This window comes from Acinonyx jubatus, chromosome B1, assembly GCF_027475565.1.
Source record: "Acinonyx jubatus isolate Ajub_Pintada_27869175 chromosome B1, VMU_Ajub_asm_v1.0, whole genome shotgun sequence".
NCBI lineage: Eukaryota > Metazoa > Chordata > Mammalia > Carnivora > Felidae > Acinonyx > Acinonyx jubatus.
The window spans coordinates 29958219-29976090 of NC_069382.1; the positions used below are offsets into that span (position 1 = coordinate 29958219).

The window sequence follows — 17872 nt, forward strand, 5'->3', positions numbered from 1 at the left end:
ATAATTCATACCTGATATAGAAAGCATGAAGATGATTCATAAGAGAGGGCAGATTTTTTTGAAGTTGTATTCTGGTAATAAAATTACAAGTGATCCCAATAAGAATCAAAGAAAAGGCACAGCTAAAGAAACCAATGTCCTTCAATAGTGAAGTCACTAGAAAGTCACATTTCAGGAGGCAAGGGCAAAAGAGAAGGGTCAGTGGGAGATATCATACAGAGGAAAAAGAGAGCAGGAATTGGTTTGAATCTCTAAAAATGATGTTAAAATACTGAAAACTTTCAAAAAGCTGAAAAATGTCGAGCATGCTAAGAGAGCAAACAAACGTTTTTTGTTATATTAAAAGTAAATAGATTAACAAGAAATTTATTTATCAGCTGCCTGGTCTACTGATGTAGTATTAACAGATGATGGTAAGATAGAAAGGAGCTCAATGTGGATTTTACATTAGACTACGTCATCAGCAAGCTTGATTTTTATTCTGGAAAGGGTAGGATAAATATTGATAGATGGGTAAGGTATAATAAAGCAGCACCTGGCATCTTTGAAGTGGTCTGGTTCCCTGAGTGTAAAAAACACATATTGTGGTGTGTGTTCCTTAAGAATGTGTAGTACTTTGTGGAATTATGGAGACTGGATAAATATGTTCCTGCTTATCTAAAAACAGATGCAGATGGAGCTTGTCATTTATGGACTAGTGAACTTGACATGAAATCGAGGCAAATTTCTGGGGTAGAATATTAACAGGTTGAGTTGTAAGCACATACAAGGGGATGTGGAGAATACTAGAAGATCCCACGGGACCCATCAAGAACAAATCATGCCCAACTGATTTCTCTCTCTCTCTCTCTCTTGCTCTCTCTCTCTCTCTCTCTCTCTCTCTCTCTCTCACACACACACACACACACACACACACACACACACACAGACTTGATTAGTTGGTGAAATAAATGCTTCAGATGAATCTGAATTGCAAGAAAGCCTTGCACAAGGTCTCATGATATCCTTGTAGAAGAAATAGAAATGTCTAGAGAGAGTCTGAGGGCAAACTCCCACTCACTGAATGACCTTACCAAAAGAGTACAAGTTAATGCATTTTGTTTGCATTGGGGAGGTCTTTTCAACAGTTTAATTAATAACAAATGGTACCATTTTGATCAGATGTGTGAACTACATGGAAAGGGGAGGGATGCCTAATACATTAAAATGACAGCTTCTTGAAATCGTTTTAAGGGGAAAGTAGCTAGAAATTTTTTTTTTAAAAAAAGCTAATTTAACAATTTTACTTGCACTGTGGAGCACTATTAGACAGGTAGCATAAGATGCAAATGTGTTAAAAAATATGTTACATGTTGAGAAAAGTCTATCAATTAATTTTTTCTGTGAATTGATAAGCAAGCACATGAATTAATTTTAGAAGCATAGTCTGGACAATTCCAGGTTCAACTGGAGCATAGTCTGAAAAGCATTGTATTGTACTTGGTAGTAGGTTGCTTATTTATTTATTTATTTATTTACTTACTTACTTACTTATTTATTTTAGAATGAAGACTTTAGAAGAATTTCAAAGGATGAGAAGTGTCCAGTTATAGGAAGGATAAGGTACGTCTGAACAGTATAGACAGGATCTGGATTTTCACTAACCAAGTATTAAACATTAATATTAGCGTTGTGAGAGAGATGCCAGAATTTCAAGTATGAACTTAGGCTCTGTTAAAGGAATACATTAGTTCATGGAACAAAGGGTATGATGGTACCCTCAATATCATGCTGATTTGTTTTGTTCTGAGAACCACATGCCATGAAGGGTATGAATGAACTGGAGTGTATCCAGCAGAGGAGGTCTCAACCTTTTGATAAATCTTTTGGTAAAGAGAGTAAATGCTTAGGTCACATGAACTACAATTGGTTAGCCTATGGGCAGGGACATCATTGCCTTCAATTACTTGAAAGCTGAACTTACAGAAAAGGGATCAACACTACTGTACTCTCAACATGGCCCAACATGCATGTAACCAGTGAAGCTAGGAAAAGCTAGTGCTGAGTGAGGCCCACAGCCAAGGTGGAATAATCTCAAAGATGACCACTCTCAGAGCTGGCACATATATTTTTTTTAAGTGCACAAAGTCCTAGGTTGCAGGGTTTTTTGTTTTGTTTTTTTAAAGGAAGAAGATGGTAGAGCCAAGACACAAAGCCAAAATAATCAGAGAGAACCAGAAAGCCAATGAGCAAGGGGTAGCAAAACAGTCAGAAAATGGGAGTGATAAAGTCAGAGGAATTTTAGAGCCACCAGATGACATATGATTCCCCGGGGCCATATTCATGGATATGCCCTGTGCATTCTAAGGGACTAAAAATAAAAACACTAATCAACCCAACCGCCCTGCAGGCAAGTGAGAAGAGATTAGGGAGCTTCTTATCCATAGTTTCAGCACATGGAACAAATGAGAAAAGTTTTGAAGTCTTGAGGGAATCAATTTCCAAGTTAGAATATTTTGGGGAAAACAACAGCAGAAACAACAAGCAGAGAGGTACCAAAATCAAGCAGCCACATGAAAAGTAGAAACCAAGATTTAAAGTCAAAATGAGAGGAGAATCCAGAAGAGCTATGGGCAAGAGGATGGGCAAACAGTAGAGTGAAGGGAGATAAGCTTGAAAGAATGAGGAATCACTGTACCAATACCCATGGTGGATGGATTTTTATGTGATTTCCCTGTCATTTGGATAGAAAAGCCATGTGCATTTAAAGGGGACAAAATTCTCAGGGGAGAGATTTTCCTGAGGGGAGTCACCTTTAGAACCACCCATTTCCAGGAGAGAACATCAGCCCTCCAACTGTAGCTGCTTGACATGTTTGATGAGGTCCAATTACATGAGAAAGAAGGCCAGGCCCATCTGGAATAGCCTGATATGATCCTATTCCAACAGCTTTAAGCTGTCATAGTCTCAGCACCTCTGCAAGGCATGCAAGATCTCAATGTAATGTCCCCACAACTTCTCAGAAAATAATTTGTTGACTGTTAACTCCCATTCCTGCAGAGTACAATTAATTTGATTGAAAGGAGCCAAAAATGGCAAGCTCAGATCCCAAGGCCACTGCAATAAGCCCTGCCCAGGAGACTAGGATCCCTTTCAGTGTAACTGGTGTTGGTGTTGTCTGAGTCTGGGTAAAGCAGGTCAAGTCAGAAGTGAACAAGACCTTCAGCTTCAGAAACAGATATGTTCCTTCTGTTTTTCTTGAAATTAGTTACCAAGCCTATTTAGAGCATAACAGTGGGGAATAAATCACCAGTAGTTTCTAGCCATCTTTGATTATTCTGGAGAGTGAGTCTCACAGCAAAATCACTAACATTTTATCTAATCTCAAGAAGTTACATTTCCTATACTCAATGTCATGTTTTGGGGCTTCCAAACTCACATTCCTTGGGATTTTCCCAAAGAGAATGCTATGTAAACGTCAATGTTTGTTCAAGGAATGATTTAACATAATATCCAAACAGATAAGGATCTCTCTGCCCATGAGGTCACGTCGGATCAGATTCATAATCGTAGGAAAGTATACGAGAACAGTGCAACCTGAAGAGCATTACTCTTTCTGAGTTTCTACTTCTGGAAGGTTGCTTTCTACCCAACACTCTGATTGCTCTCTATAAGCCTGTGGGTACCTAAAAGCATCAACTTCCTTAAAAGCTGTTCATCAAGAGGCACTAGACTAGAAAATGGGGAAGCAGCAAGAGAAGGTAGCAATCCAAAATGATTAAGGTGTACTTATTTATATAGGGCTTTGTTTAGAGCACAAAAAGGGAGCATAAAAGCTTTTCACGGAACCAAGCGTCAGTTACTAAACTCACACGGCTGTACTTCCGCTGCATCCTGGTAAGAAAACATCTGCCCCTGGATGACCAATCTGGATTGCCTGAGAAAGATGTGATGGAACAAGGTAGGAGACAGGTCTCCTGAAGCAGGCTGACAGGGACAGAGCTAGTGCTGTTGGTAGGATTCTGAGGTTCGGTGGGAAGCATGGATCTTGGTAAGAAAGAGGACCTAGTTTGAAGCAGAAGAGAACAAAGAGTGGGGGAAACATGGAGAGTGAAAAACAATAGTAGACTCTACCATGTTTTTCAAGCGCAATTCATCGGAAGTGGTCTGTGCCTCACCCAACAGAGGCTGCTCTAGCAGCAGCCATGACCTTGGTTTATGTAAATGTCTGGGCCTACCAGACCAAATCTGAACCTCAGAACTTGCCAGAAGCTCCATAATTTTCATGCTTGAGCTGAATATCGTGTCATTTCTATAGGGAGGCAGAATGCTCTCTTCCCCTTCTTGGCAATGAACAGGGTGCATTGGAAAGCGAGTTTAACCTTGCTGGCAGTCTGGGTGGTGACCAGCCATGATGATTATACCTGGTATCTCAGGTGATTATGAGGAAAATGGCTTGTTCGGTCAAAATACACCAAATGATATCTGAGAGACATGCTATACCCTCACGTAAAGAGATGGTAATACTGTCCCCTGAGGTTCTTAAGAAATTAACCCCATGAAATAGGACTATTTAGTCAAGCCAAAGAGCTATACCAAAGGCCTATTGGCTTCCAACGATACTCTGTTGGAGCTGATATATGGTAGAATTGGCTCATCGTGGTAGACAATTTCTACACCTTCCTGCATAGAATTGCAAGGGGTAGTGGGCAGTGCCTACTTTTGCATCCGGGAGAAATTTATTTGCATGTATGAATGTCATTTGGAGAAAAGGTACTAAAGTACGAAGCAGGTACCATCATAACAAGAAATATACAAGATTGGTGATCTCTAAAAGTTCTTCTAATATTAACACCAATTTATACATATACTTTCCTTTTAAAAAATGTAATTTATTTAAACAAAAACAAAAACAGTTCACCCATTTCTCCCACCCCTCTTACCCTGCCTCTGGCAACCACAAATCTGTTCTCTGTTCCCATGAGCTTGCTCCACTTATAAGAGAGATCGTATGGTATTTGTTTTTCTCTGTCCGACCTATTTCACTTAGCATAATGTTCTCAAGTTTCATCCATGTTGTCACAAATGGCAAAACTTCATTCTTTTTATGGCCAAATACTATTATTATATATGTATGTGGTGTATATGTGTGTATGTGTGTGTGTATGTCTGTATGTCACAATTTCTTGATTCATTCATCCATCAGTGGACACTTAGGTTGTTTCCAAATCTTAGAATATGGATAATAATGTAAATAATGCTGTGATGACCATGAGTATGCATATATCTTTTCAAGTTAGTGTTTTCATTTTCTTTGAATAAATATCCAGAAGTAGAGTTGCTGGATCATATGGTAATTCTGTTTTTAATTTTTTGAGGAACTTCTATACTGTTTTCCACAGCGGGTTGCACCAATTTACATTCCCACCAACAATGCTCAAGTGTTCCTTTTCTCCGCATCCTTGCCAACATTTCTTATTTCTTATATTTTTGATACCAGCCATTCTGACAGGTGTGAAGTGATATCTCATTGTGGTTTTGATGCGCACTTCCCTGATGATTAGTGATGCTGAGTACCTTTTGATGTACCTGTTGGCCATATGTATGACTTCTTTGGAAAATGTCCATTCAGATGTTTTGCCCAATTTTTTTTTTTTTTTTAGAGAAAGAGAGAGCACATACGAGTGGGGGAGAGGGACAGAGGGAGAGAGAGAGGGAAACTTAAGCAGGCTCCACACTCAGCACACTCAAGGTGGGGCTTGATCCCATGCCCCCGGGATCATGACCTGAGCTGAAATCAAGAATCGGACACTCAGCCCACTGAGCCACCTAGGCACCTCATTCTGCCCAACTTTTAATCGGATTGTTTTGGATTTTGCTATTGAGTTGTATGAATTATTTATATATTTTGGATATTCTCTCTCACTGGAATATGATTTGCAAATATTTTCTCCCATTCAGTAAGTTACCTTTTCATTTTGTTGGTCTCCTTTGCTGGGCAGAAGCTTTATAGTTTGATGTAGTCCCACTTGTTTGTTTATTTTTGCTTTTGTTGCTTTTACTTTTGATGTCAGATTCAAAAAATCATCGCTGAAACCTGTGTCAAGGAAATTAGTACCTTTGTTTTCTTCTCGGAGTTTTATGGCTTCAGGTCTTACAGTCACGTATTTAATCTACTCAGGGTAAATTTTGTGTATGGTGGAAGATAGGGGTCGAGTTCCATTCCTTTGCAGGTGACTGTCCAGTTTTCCCAACACTATTTATTGAGGAGATTATCCTTTCCCAATTGTGTATTCTTGACTCCTTTGTTGTAAGTTGATTGGCCATATATGTGTGGAATTATTTCTGGGCTGTCTATTCTGTTCCACTGATCTATGTGTCTATTTTTTTAAGCCAATACCTTACTGCTTTAGTTACTATAGCTTTGTAATATAGTTTGAAATCAAGGAACATGAAGCCTCCAGCTTTGTTCTTCTTTCTCAAGAATGCTTTGTCTATTCAGAGTCTTTTGTGGTCCTATACACATTTTAGGGTTTGTTTTTCTATTTTTGTGAAATCTTTTACCTTCATCTCTGAATTTTTAAAAAAATGCTTATTAATCTAAATACATCTCTAATTTGTAAAATTTCAGGCAGTGCATTAAAATGAAGGGGGAATTGGTTAATTTTTAGACATAGTGCAGTAATAGTCTCTTGGGCAGAGGTTGATCATTACTTTAAATATTTACATACACGCATGCACATTTACATGTATCTACACCAAGATTCTAAAGGACATACAGAACGATGTTTCTACCCTGCCCTTTGCCCAAGTAGGTGGGCTTTTAGTAACTAGAAGAATAATCTGGTTCTTAGCCTTGGAGATAACAGGAAGTACCTTGGCAAAAGACAAAAAGAAAAGAAAACTTTTGTTCTTCTAGAGCAATTGCTCTCAAGCAAGTATACAGCAGAATCACCAGGGAAACACACTAAAAATACAGACCTCAGAGCCCCACTCCCACATATTTCGGGCTCAACAGCTACTTTGTGTCATTATAGGCCCATAGAGAACTCTCTTTTCCAGTGGTTCCCAAACTTTACACATAGCAGAATCACCAGGAAGTCTTGTTAAACACAGCTTGCTGGGCCCAATCCATTTCTGATCAGTAGGTCTAGGGTAGGACTCAAGAATTTGTATATCCAGTAAGTTCCCTGGTGGTGCTCATGCTGTTGGTCTGAGAACTACATTTCGAGAACCATTGCTCCATTTACATCACCAATCAGCTCTCCTAATTTCTGCCTTTTCACTAAGGGATTAGAGCTCTGATTCAACAGGTGTCACTCACAGATTTGAATTTGTAGTAAATTTCAGGTATTTCCTATCAAGGGCTATGCTAAGAAATGCCAATTTATGTCCTTTATTTTTTAATTATATTTATAATATTAATTTCCTGGTACATCATGTGCACACTTGTGATGCCAGAAATAGTTGTAGTATCAGAACCCTGTTGCAGATTATCCCTACTCTCTGAAGCCCCATTAAAATCTGATTTCCTCCCTGCTCCTTGCCCCTGCTTGCTTAAAATTGCATAATCCATGCCTAGACTGAGCAATGATTTTGAGTGAGGGTCCTCCAATTCCACCATTACTGCAAAATAACTAAATCTAAGTATAGAAACTAGTTGGAATCTCCATTGGCATAGCACCAACATTGATTTCAGGATTGGCCCTTGAAGGGTGGATGGCAGGCCAGTAATCACTGGACACCACAGGGATGACAGCGCTCAGGGAGTTCAGTCCACTGAGCTGTGCTGCAACCTAACTTTAACTGAGCCAGAAGGCATCTCTTTAAGAGTAAAGGGGTCTTTTCTTGCTTACATGTCAGGTGGCTGATACATATTTCCTTATTCCTCTCCTTCAAGGAATAACCCATCTAACTATGTGGCCTATGGTTGGCCCATGCACATCTTCCAGGTCTCATTTGTGGGAAGAATGAAGAAATCTAGTAGGTAAAACTCTGTTGAGAAGTATAGGTGCCCCAATAATGGCAGAAGCAGCAGCTGGGCACTGAGCAGGCAAAGCTTTGGGTTCACTGTTGGAGAGTTGAGCCCCTAGGGTGACCGCCATTAAATAAACTGGTTATCTCTAGATGTACGCCTTCCTACATTGTCCTTTAAAGTAAAAAAGACACTATTCTTTATCCCTGCAAAATCTGGTTTAATGCCAGCACATCACACTCTGCTATCTGATTCCTTTCAGCCAATGGGATGCATTTTCAAAATGGTGGGCTTCAAGTAAGGGATTTTATCTGAGGTCTGGTAACAATCAACATATAGCCAAGCTAACCAACCACCCTCTGCCAAACTAAAATCTCAAATTAAAGAACATTTAATAAATTCACAAGCCCGTTAAATGGTTTCATAAATTTATCTGCTTTCTCCTCTAAGAAGGAAGCATAGAGTTTGAATCCTGGCTCTACCCCTTACTAGTAATGGCTTTGGGCAAGCTAAACTTCTTTGAGCCTCAATCTCATTGCTTAACAAGTAAAAAACAATGTTAGTACCTTCCTCATAGGATGTTGTGAGGACTAAATGTAATAGATAAATATAGTAAAGCTATGTATACAATGTATTTATACAAATAAAGGTAATAAATGTAAAGTACTTCTAACAGTATCTGAAATTTAGTAACCATTCAGTAAGTATTTTATTTATTAACTCAAAATTTTCTATAAATGATACTTCTCTACAGAGACTTGTCCATAATTATTACCAGTGGCCTCCAGGAAGGGAAGTTCTTAAGGGACTCAGTAAACGGCTGACACTGATGTGTAGCTCAGTATCAGGCAATTCACTGCTTTATCAAGCACTGCAGAATGGAAAAGTTATGCTGCTTCATTTTCATCACTTAAATACAAATACAAGTATCTGTGCCTCCTCTCTGAGAATCCTAAAAACTGGAAAACCCCAATGACCATATATAATAAAAGGTAGAAGTGACTCAACTAGAAATCTAGGAACTCTCAATCTGAAGTGTTCTGGGAAGACCTGAATATTCCCAGCTCTCCATATTCAGGGGCTTTCCTTATACTCCCTGACCCGTTTATAGAAACTAAATGGCAGCTTTGCCCTTTCAGCTACTCAATGTATCCCTTCGAAATTTTCACTCAGGGTCCAGTATCAATTATTTACCAAGTTCCTAGGTGACACTGTGACATCATCTCCAGGTGTGCCCAAACACCATCACAGGCATAGTGATTACAGGAAGTAATCGATTTTGACTGTGCCTAGAAATGGATGTCCTCTTTCCAATCAATACTATGGGTAATGATTTTTTTTTCTCATTTAAAATTGCCAATGAGTTTCACTCAATTCTAGTTGCTCAATTCCACTTTGGATTATTCTGAGAAGCTTTTTTCACGTAAGCGTAAGTGTGAAATATCTTGTTAGAGCAGTCTTGCTACATGACCTTCAAATGACTTAACTCAGAGGACAATAGGGTGTTTACTAATAAGACTTGCAAATTCTTGGAGACTTAAGTTGGATGAGAGCAATAGTAGCTTGTCTCCTCCTGAAAAATTCCTGGTGAATTGACATCATCTAACTCTGCCCAGCCAGCTGTCTGTGGATAACTCATAGACCCTGAGGCATTGTGGGTAGTAAGTTTGTATTAAGTAATTACCTGGAATTGAGCCTATTTGAAATAGTATTTCCATTGCCACTTTTATCCATCTATTTCTGTTGACATGAGCATTTTAAGTTTCATCTTTTATTTTTGCACTTCATGTACACGTTGGAACGAATGGCTCTGGGGGCATTGGTTATACTGTAGGCCCAAAGGAATCCTCATTCCTCATTATATACTTTGCTCATTTTGATAGTGTAAATCCATGCTCCTTAAATCATTTCCCTAACAGGTGCCCAATTTCTGATACTAGCCATCGACGTGTGAACAATACTGCCACCCTCAGGGAGTCCTGGAAAATGCCTTTGGACATGAAAAGTTGTTTACATTGGTATGAGGCTGAGGAACCCGCAAGAAATAAATGAAACAATATTTGTTTGAGCTGCAAACTGGGAAAGAAAGGACTATATTGTTGAGATGTCCCAACAATTATGAGAGGGAATTTTAGTTGTTTTAACAACAGCTAAATGAAAGCAGGCATTTTATGAGAGCTTTTGGGGGTTTCCAGGAGAGTGGGATCAATGCATCCCCTCCAAATACTTGAGCAGCGACTCACTGATGAAATGTCAGCTGGTCACAGTCTGCTCATTGTGTGACACCCTTGCCTGGGGTACATGTTTCACTGCGGAAGTCCCTTTTGTCACCAAGGTCACTTTGAGATCCCTCCCTCCCCGGTTTTCTTTTGTGGTTGAATGTCACCAGTGTTCTGATGACCACATGTTGGTATGTGATCAAAAGACATTTTTAACCCACTCAGTTGGTTTGCAAATTAACAGCAGCCCAGAGAAGCATAGAAGAAAAATCTCTTTAGAGAAAAATCTTGATATTCAAAATCTGGAGGAAGGGTTCTTCTCTTTGATCTCTGAGCAGCCGAAGACTCCAATACCCAAAGAAGGCTCTTGATCTATCTATATAAGGAGCACCCTTTCAGGTCAGCTGCAGCAAGATGAGATGACATCCGTTAGGCAAGTTGGGCCGGTTTCCATGTTGTCAGACGACCAGGCACAGCGTCCAGGAAAGCGGGTTACTAGCAGTTTCCCTTGCCACACACCGCTGGCTCCCTCCTCTTTCAACTACCATGGAAAATGTGAAAAATATTTAGGCAAGGCCAGCACCACCCCTAAACAGCAGTAGGAACCAGCCTACCCCACACCCACCTTCGCCCACACCCACCTTCAGTTCTGTGCTGGAAATTTCACCAATAAAGAGGATGAGCTTTCATTTTTACCACTTGGCTACATTGTTTTCAAGGTTTTGTTTACCAAGCTGTACTTGAGTAACAATTTTTCATCCTTTTGTACATCAAAGACTAATAGAAATTCCAAGCAAGACTTCTGTTTTGTTTAGCTCATGTACCATTATCACAGGCAAACATTCTTTCATCTTTTGATTTTGAAACTGCCTTTGCTGAGCGCAAGAAGCCCAGAAACCCTAGAGTGCTATAAGGTATCAGGAGTCATGAATTCTTTTTAGCTTGTCATGAGCTCCTTTCAGAACCATTCTTGAAAGCAAGCTTTACGTCAGCATGAAGTAGACCAAAGGACCCCAGAGTCCTAGTGTGCTGGGCAGGGAATTTCTGAAAATCAGTGAAGGCAGTTATGGAAGAACTGAGGCAGAGATAAAGGGACAGAGGATCAAAGACAAACTTCACTAGCTACACATTCATCACAGGACATTTTACTCACAGATCTTAATCTCAGTGGCAATGGGTATTCAGAAAGTCAACAATATCAGTGTCTAGAATGGTGCCCGATGCGTAATCAGTGCTCAATAAAGATTTACAGGTGGAGAAACTTTGGGCGGGGCCAGGCAGGGCGGGAAGGTGGAGAAGAGAAGAGTGACTTGTTGGTTCTTATATTTGATGTTTTATGTTCTCTAAATTTGCCATAATAGAAAAATAATAAACTTTGTCTAAAAAAAACAAAACAAAACAAAACAAGAGAGAAAGAAACTAATGTGGCTGTTTAATTAGCAGGAGAGCCAGCACCCTGGCAGCAGGGCATAAAATGACTTTTCCAAAGCAGAGGTTCAGCCCCACACAGCAATGAGCCCAGGCAACCCGATTATCAACCCAGATCATCGTTATTTGTCTTTCATCATTTTTTTCATCTGTGGAAATCACTGATGCTCTCATGAAAAAGTATGTTGCAAAGCTATTAGAGAACAGAATACAATCTTATGATGCCAAATAATTAGCTTGAAATATGTCTGATACAGCATTTTAGCTGAAGAATTAAGTGTCATTCTGGAGAATTATAGCATGCAGTAACGCTTAGCGTTGCAAAACAAAATGACACAGTGGAGAAAAAAAACGTTTCTTTCTTCCTTTATTACATTTGGCTCAGCATATATATTGAGTGCTTGATGTGTTTACTTATCCTAATGATCACACTGAATCCCCTCAGAAGGCATAATTTGAAGCCTTGCGTTTTAAATGTAACTGACCGAGGTCTCTTAATTCAGTTATTCAGAATGACAACGAGTCCTCTGTCTGGCGAGTGCTGAACAGAACCCTGGTCATATAGGTGCCCATCTCACATGAAGCTGAAAGTGGTGGTTACTTGTCAACTGACATCTGGATGAACATGAGCAAATGAAAGGCACCCAGAAAACTGAGGCTGAATGCTTCTTATTACATAAAATATGGTGTGTAAAAGTGATGCATATGGATTAGCTGTTGTGTTGTTAGTATAAAACCCCTTGACCAATGATCATTATAGAAGTGAGAAAGAGTATCAGAAAATGAGAAAACAGATGGACTTAGGGCCAAATGTTAACTCTACTCTCCTTGGCTGCTGTCTTTCTTCCATCCATCCATCCATCCATCCATCCATCCATCCATCCAATCACATCAGTTTTCATAAATTCTGCAGATATTTATGGCACAGTACAATGAGTTGGTTTCTAGAGACAGAATGATGACAGTGCAGTTAGAAGGCTTTTCTCTTCCTTGTCAGAGGTAAAGATTCCAGTGGCTAGTAAGAAACCAGATTTGAGGGGCATCTGGGTGGCTCAGTCGGTTGAGCGTTCGACTTCGGCTCAGGTCATGATCTCATGGTACGTGAGTTTGAGCCCCGCGTCAGACTCTGTGCTGACAGCTCGGAGCCTAGAGACTTGCTTTGGATTCTGTGTCTCTTTCTCTCTCTGCCCCTCCCCCACTCATGTGCTTGCGCTCTCTCTCTCTCTCTCTCTCAAAAATAAATAAACATGAAAAAATTTCAAAAACAAGAAAACAGATTTGGAAGGTTGATCCATTTCTGTAAATGAACTGGGGCCACAGCTATGGTTTCATGAACTCCCATTTTAGGATCTGTGAAGTTTTCCTATATGAAAAATAGTAGGAATCTACCTTTATTCTCTGAAGTGTATTATGTTTGAAATATTTCTTAGGCTGTATCTTAGACTGAAAGCTGTAAATGGCTATAAACTCCATGAATGACACTGCAGGTCCTTAGGAATTGACACCCCAGCCCCTTCTCTAACTGACCTGCACAGATTCCCACTGACTCTCCGTGACCACATGACCACTGCTGCCGCCTTTGAGTAAATGGCTTTGGACTTTTCCCAGATGGGCAACTTGTGTCTCCTGCCTTAGGTTCAGATGCCATGGGGAAACACATGAGGAGCTCGAAAGCACCACTCCCCCTCAGCTTGTAGTCCCAGTAATCTTAGCTGCATTGAGAATTTGCCCATGACAGTATTTGAGCTCTCCATCCCCTGCTTTTTATCAGAGCAAACCCAACACTCAACAGGACTACAAGTTCATCTTCATGGACTGTCTATGTCGGCTGCTCTCTTATAATCTTGATGTAGCTTTCTGTTATTAGGCTATTCTAAACTGCCATTATTTCTTGTATTTCTTGTATTTTCTTTATCCTGAAAATAGAATGCATTTTTCTCCTATCTTCTCTGATTGTATATGGTGGAACTATATTTGACCATTTGGTGTAGTCCACTAACCTAATATGTACAATATTGAGGAAAATTGGAAAGCTTTTCAGATTTATAGGTGTTAGAGCAATATGATGACAGAATTTCAGAAATAGCCTCTTCCCATTTATGGGGCTCAAGATGGAATTAGTTTTCAGAGCTGTGACACAGATTGGCTTTTATGAGTAACCATCCCACGATTTATGGTCTTGAAGAAAAAATATTGACTGAGGTGAAGACAAGGTCAGTATTTACACCAAAGAAATATGCCTGAGGATATATATTTCTGTGGTATTTTCTCCATTCAAGAGTGTGACAATAATACCATAATTGTGGGTTTGGTTTCCTTTCTGGTTATATTGAGCTCAAGGACCGAAGGACAGGGAGGAAGAGGAGAGGGAAGGGGAAGGAGGATGAGTTTTCACAGATTCTATATATTGAAGGCAGTAGTTAATAATATATGCCTTATAGTTACCCATTGACTCCATATGTATTTATAGCATCTACTCTATTCCAGGTCCTATGTTAGGTGCTAGAGATAAAACAGTGAATGAAGTAGACATAACCTCTTTTTCTTATGAAGGGCTCAGCATAGCGAGGAAGAAAAACATAGAACAAATTATAAATGGGAAGCTAATTACGAAAAAGGAAGTATAGGTAACTGCTACAGGAATATTTGATGTAGGTCCTGACCTAGTTGGAAGGGAGAGGCAAAGAAAGGGGGAAAATAGGAAACATCCTCTCATGGAACTGAAGTTATAGTTGAGGTATGAAGAGTCAGTCCCAGTTCAGCCAGGCAAAGGGTGGATTGAGTCTGGGAGTGATGGAGCAAAGACAGAAAAGTCTCCAAAGATGGAGAAAGATCAGACAGCATGCCCTTGTAGTCTTTTAGTCTAGTACAGGGGTCAGCATACTTTGGTCTGTAGGCCAAATCGATCCTGTGTCTGTTTTTATAAGTTTTATTGGAACCCAGCCATGCCTAGTCACTAATGTATGACCTAAGGCCATTTTCACACTACAGGACAAGAGTTGAATAGTTGCACAAAAGAGACTGTGTGGCCTGCAAAACCTAACATATTTATGACATAGTCTGAAAAAAAATGCCAACATCTAGTCTAGAGTAAGCGATTTAGTCATGCATAGTAATACTAGGTGCTGTAACAAACCACTCCAAAGTCTCAGATACTCATTTGATAAAAGTTTTTCTCTTATATCACAGCTTTGTGAGCAGCTGACCTAGGTAGCTGTTGTCTGACTAGTGAAGCAGGGATGTTATCTTGAGGTTCGGCCCTCTGCTCTCCAAGGGTCCTATACATCCAGCTGTGCAGATGGGGGGCAGAAAATGTAGTCAAGGATGTGAAATGCTTTAGTTGCCAGGTCTGGGGGTATTGTACATCACTCTTCATGCCCATTAGTCATGTAGTCCCACCCAAATCCAGGGAAGGCTGACAAAATAAGTTTTCTGTGTACTTGGGACAGAAAGAAGATGTGCTGGGGAATACAGAGTGGTGCTTCTGCCACAGCAAACAAGACATGTTTAAGAAACTGGATAAAAGGACTCTTGCAGGACTGAATTTGGATGGCGTGAGATGAGGCTGATAGACAGGCAGAGGCCAGATTGTGTGGGGCCCTGCGAACCATGTCAAAGATTTTAACTCAGTTCTGAATTATCAGCTGTATTACTCTGATGAGTTATGCCACCCAGCTGATCTGATCCTCTGCTTCTTCATCAGTGAAACTTACATTATAGACTTGGGTAGACGCAAAGGGATAAAATAAGTCCAGCTCTTAGAGTATCACGTAGCATACAATAAGCATGCAATAAATTATAGTTGTTACCATCAAAGCAGAGGAAACTTCCACCTCCCTTCCCCCGAACCGAACTTTTCCACCCCAAATTGCAGAAGTCCCTGAACTGCAGAAGACTCTTTGCTGAATATCACCAAGCCTTATCCCATAAGAAAGATAATTGAAGCACTCCGAATCATTTTTCTATTATTCCATTGGCTTCTGCATATTAGCAACCATCTTTTCAAGGACACATTGGCCTAGAGAAAAATCAGATTCCCTCTACCCAGAGTTACTATTCTGTGAACTAAAATAACTGCTTTCCCAAATCCTTTACCATTCCTGGATCCAGAAAAGATGTCAACTGAAGCCCAGAAAAACATATATATTTGTACATGTACACACACACACACATACACACACACACACACACACACACCTGAAAAAGGCAAAGCTAGAGTGACAAGACCCAGCTCATCACATGTACTCAACATCCTACCTCTGTCCCCTTCCTAAGGTTATTTTTTTGCTTATCAGCTTCAGAATCCATTTTGAGCTCTGTATTTCCTGCATCACTTGAAAGGAATGCTCCTGGCCTCAGGTCTCCTTACTCTGGAGGAAGAAGGGTTTTTCCAAAGTCAGGAAAACACATTGAAAACAAAAAAGGAAAGATAGAATAATGTGGAGAAATAGCAACAATTTTGAAAAATAAGAGTAATGGGAAGGGATGGGTCAAACATATTAAAAGATGTTATGGAATAATGGTGCGGTACTGACACAAGAATGGGTAAGCATCAATTGAAAAAAATATGAAAGTAAGCCTTTAATATTTGCAACATAATTCAATGAGGAAAGGGAAGATAATAGATTATAGTAGATTATAGTAGTATAAATCATTAGCAATTTGGAGAAAAACATACTCTCACTCATAACACACACACACACACACACACACACACACACACACACACACACAGCAGGAGAATGTTGTGATTAAGACGGCAGCATCTATGGCCAGCATGTCCTGGATTAAACACCAGATCTAATCTATTTAGCTGTGTTATTTAATCTTGCAAATTACACAATCTCTTTGGTCCTAGTTTTCCTTCTATACACAGTGGGGGCGATAACAGAATTTACCTTCCAGGGTTGTTATGAGGATTGAGTGAATTAAAACATGCAAAGCACTTAGAACAGTTTCCAACATACAATAAGCATTCAATATATGTTAATCATTGTGATGGAGGGAAAATCATAATTTTAAAAAAGTCACTTTCATTTCAATGTATTCAACATTCATTTCATTGTATACTGTAAATGAGGCTCTAAGTAATAAAACAAAATGGCTAAGACATGGCCCTGTCCTCAGAGACAGGAGCTTACAACCTAATATCAGTTAGGAGTGTGTCTGCTCATCTTATCCTTCCTTCCTCATCCTTCTCCAAGGTGAATTCTTGGGCAGAATTAGAGTTGCCCAGCACAGCTTGAACATATTGCAGACCTAATTTCTTGTTCATGTCACTGAAAATACATCCTGCAATAAATTCATTTTGTTCTGTATATATGTTGTCATTCATCATTGCAGTACTATACTTAAGGGAAAACAGATTATGAATAGTGTAATAACTATGACTAATAATAAACAAGGCTATTTGTTTCTTGCTCTAAGGGAAATAAATCAGGCAGAAGTTGCATTCCCTGCTCTACCCTCAACCCCCAAAAGAGAGTTATCTGTTACTGGAAAGTATCTACAGTTTCAAAAATGCAACTGTGTCTCCCAAAACCAGGACAAATTACATCAACACTACAGAAAATTTCCAAATATTTCAGTATCTTTGCAGAGAATGTAGGATATGTCCCAATGCCAGCTTCGTAATTCATCAGGATATATTCATAGCAAGTAACACTCTGAGAAGTCTTCCTTCTGGCTTTAAATCTCTTTCACCACCCCCCTCTTTAGAGCCCATCACACAGTAACTTAACTAGACCAGTTGTTCCTTTAGCATTGGGGAAATGACACTTCCCGTATTCTCAGAATTTTCCTGTGTGATGAGTCTGCGAATCATATCACCTGTCTTTCTGTACTTGCTTCTCCATCAGGTTTATGCTCCTTCCTTGAGGACTCCAAGTAGTGACATAGAGATGTGGAGGGAGTGGTAGGCTACAAGTCACAGGTCTAGTGGGGAAGAATTTGCCTCTTACCCAGCTCAGAATTCTCTGGGACTTGGCATCCTTGTGGTAAAAGAAAAGGGTAGAATACAATGCTCTTTAAAGTCATTTCCAAATGTAACTCTCCGTGATATGAATTTCCTGTACATTTTCATCCTTGGCCTGAGCCTGGGTCAATCATTAGTCTAGCTATTTGCTTTGGAAGCCTTATCCTCACCCCAGTCCACTTCTTCCAATCTGAGTGAAAGTTTGTCCAAGAATTCACCTCTCCCAGACACCATGGTCCTCACGTATTCCCTTGCGTCCTATTCTGCGTATCTGGATATTCCTCCATTCACTGTGGA

The 17872-nt window shown here is 39.8% G+C and overlaps 1 protein-coding gene across 12 annotated transcripts in view; it reads left to right on the forward strand.

Moving 5' to 3' along the window:
• LOC106966547 (uncharacterized) overlaps positions 1 to 17872 on the forward strand; it is a 94370-nt gene that overhangs the window by 3078 nt on the left and 73420 nt on the right. For 9 of the 12 annotated variants that reach the window (XR_003426695.2, XR_008295919.1, XR_008295920.1 and 6 more), the window contains exon 3: positions 1544 to 1602. The gene's annotated coding sequence lies outside the window, so the exon portion shown is untranslated. Of the gene's footprint in view, positions 1 to 1543; positions 1603 to 3780; positions 3941 to 12166; positions 12288 to 17872 lie in introns of all 12 variants that reach the window. The other 3 variants (XR_008295921.1, XR_008295924.1, XR_003426697.2) reach the window with 2 other exon arrangements.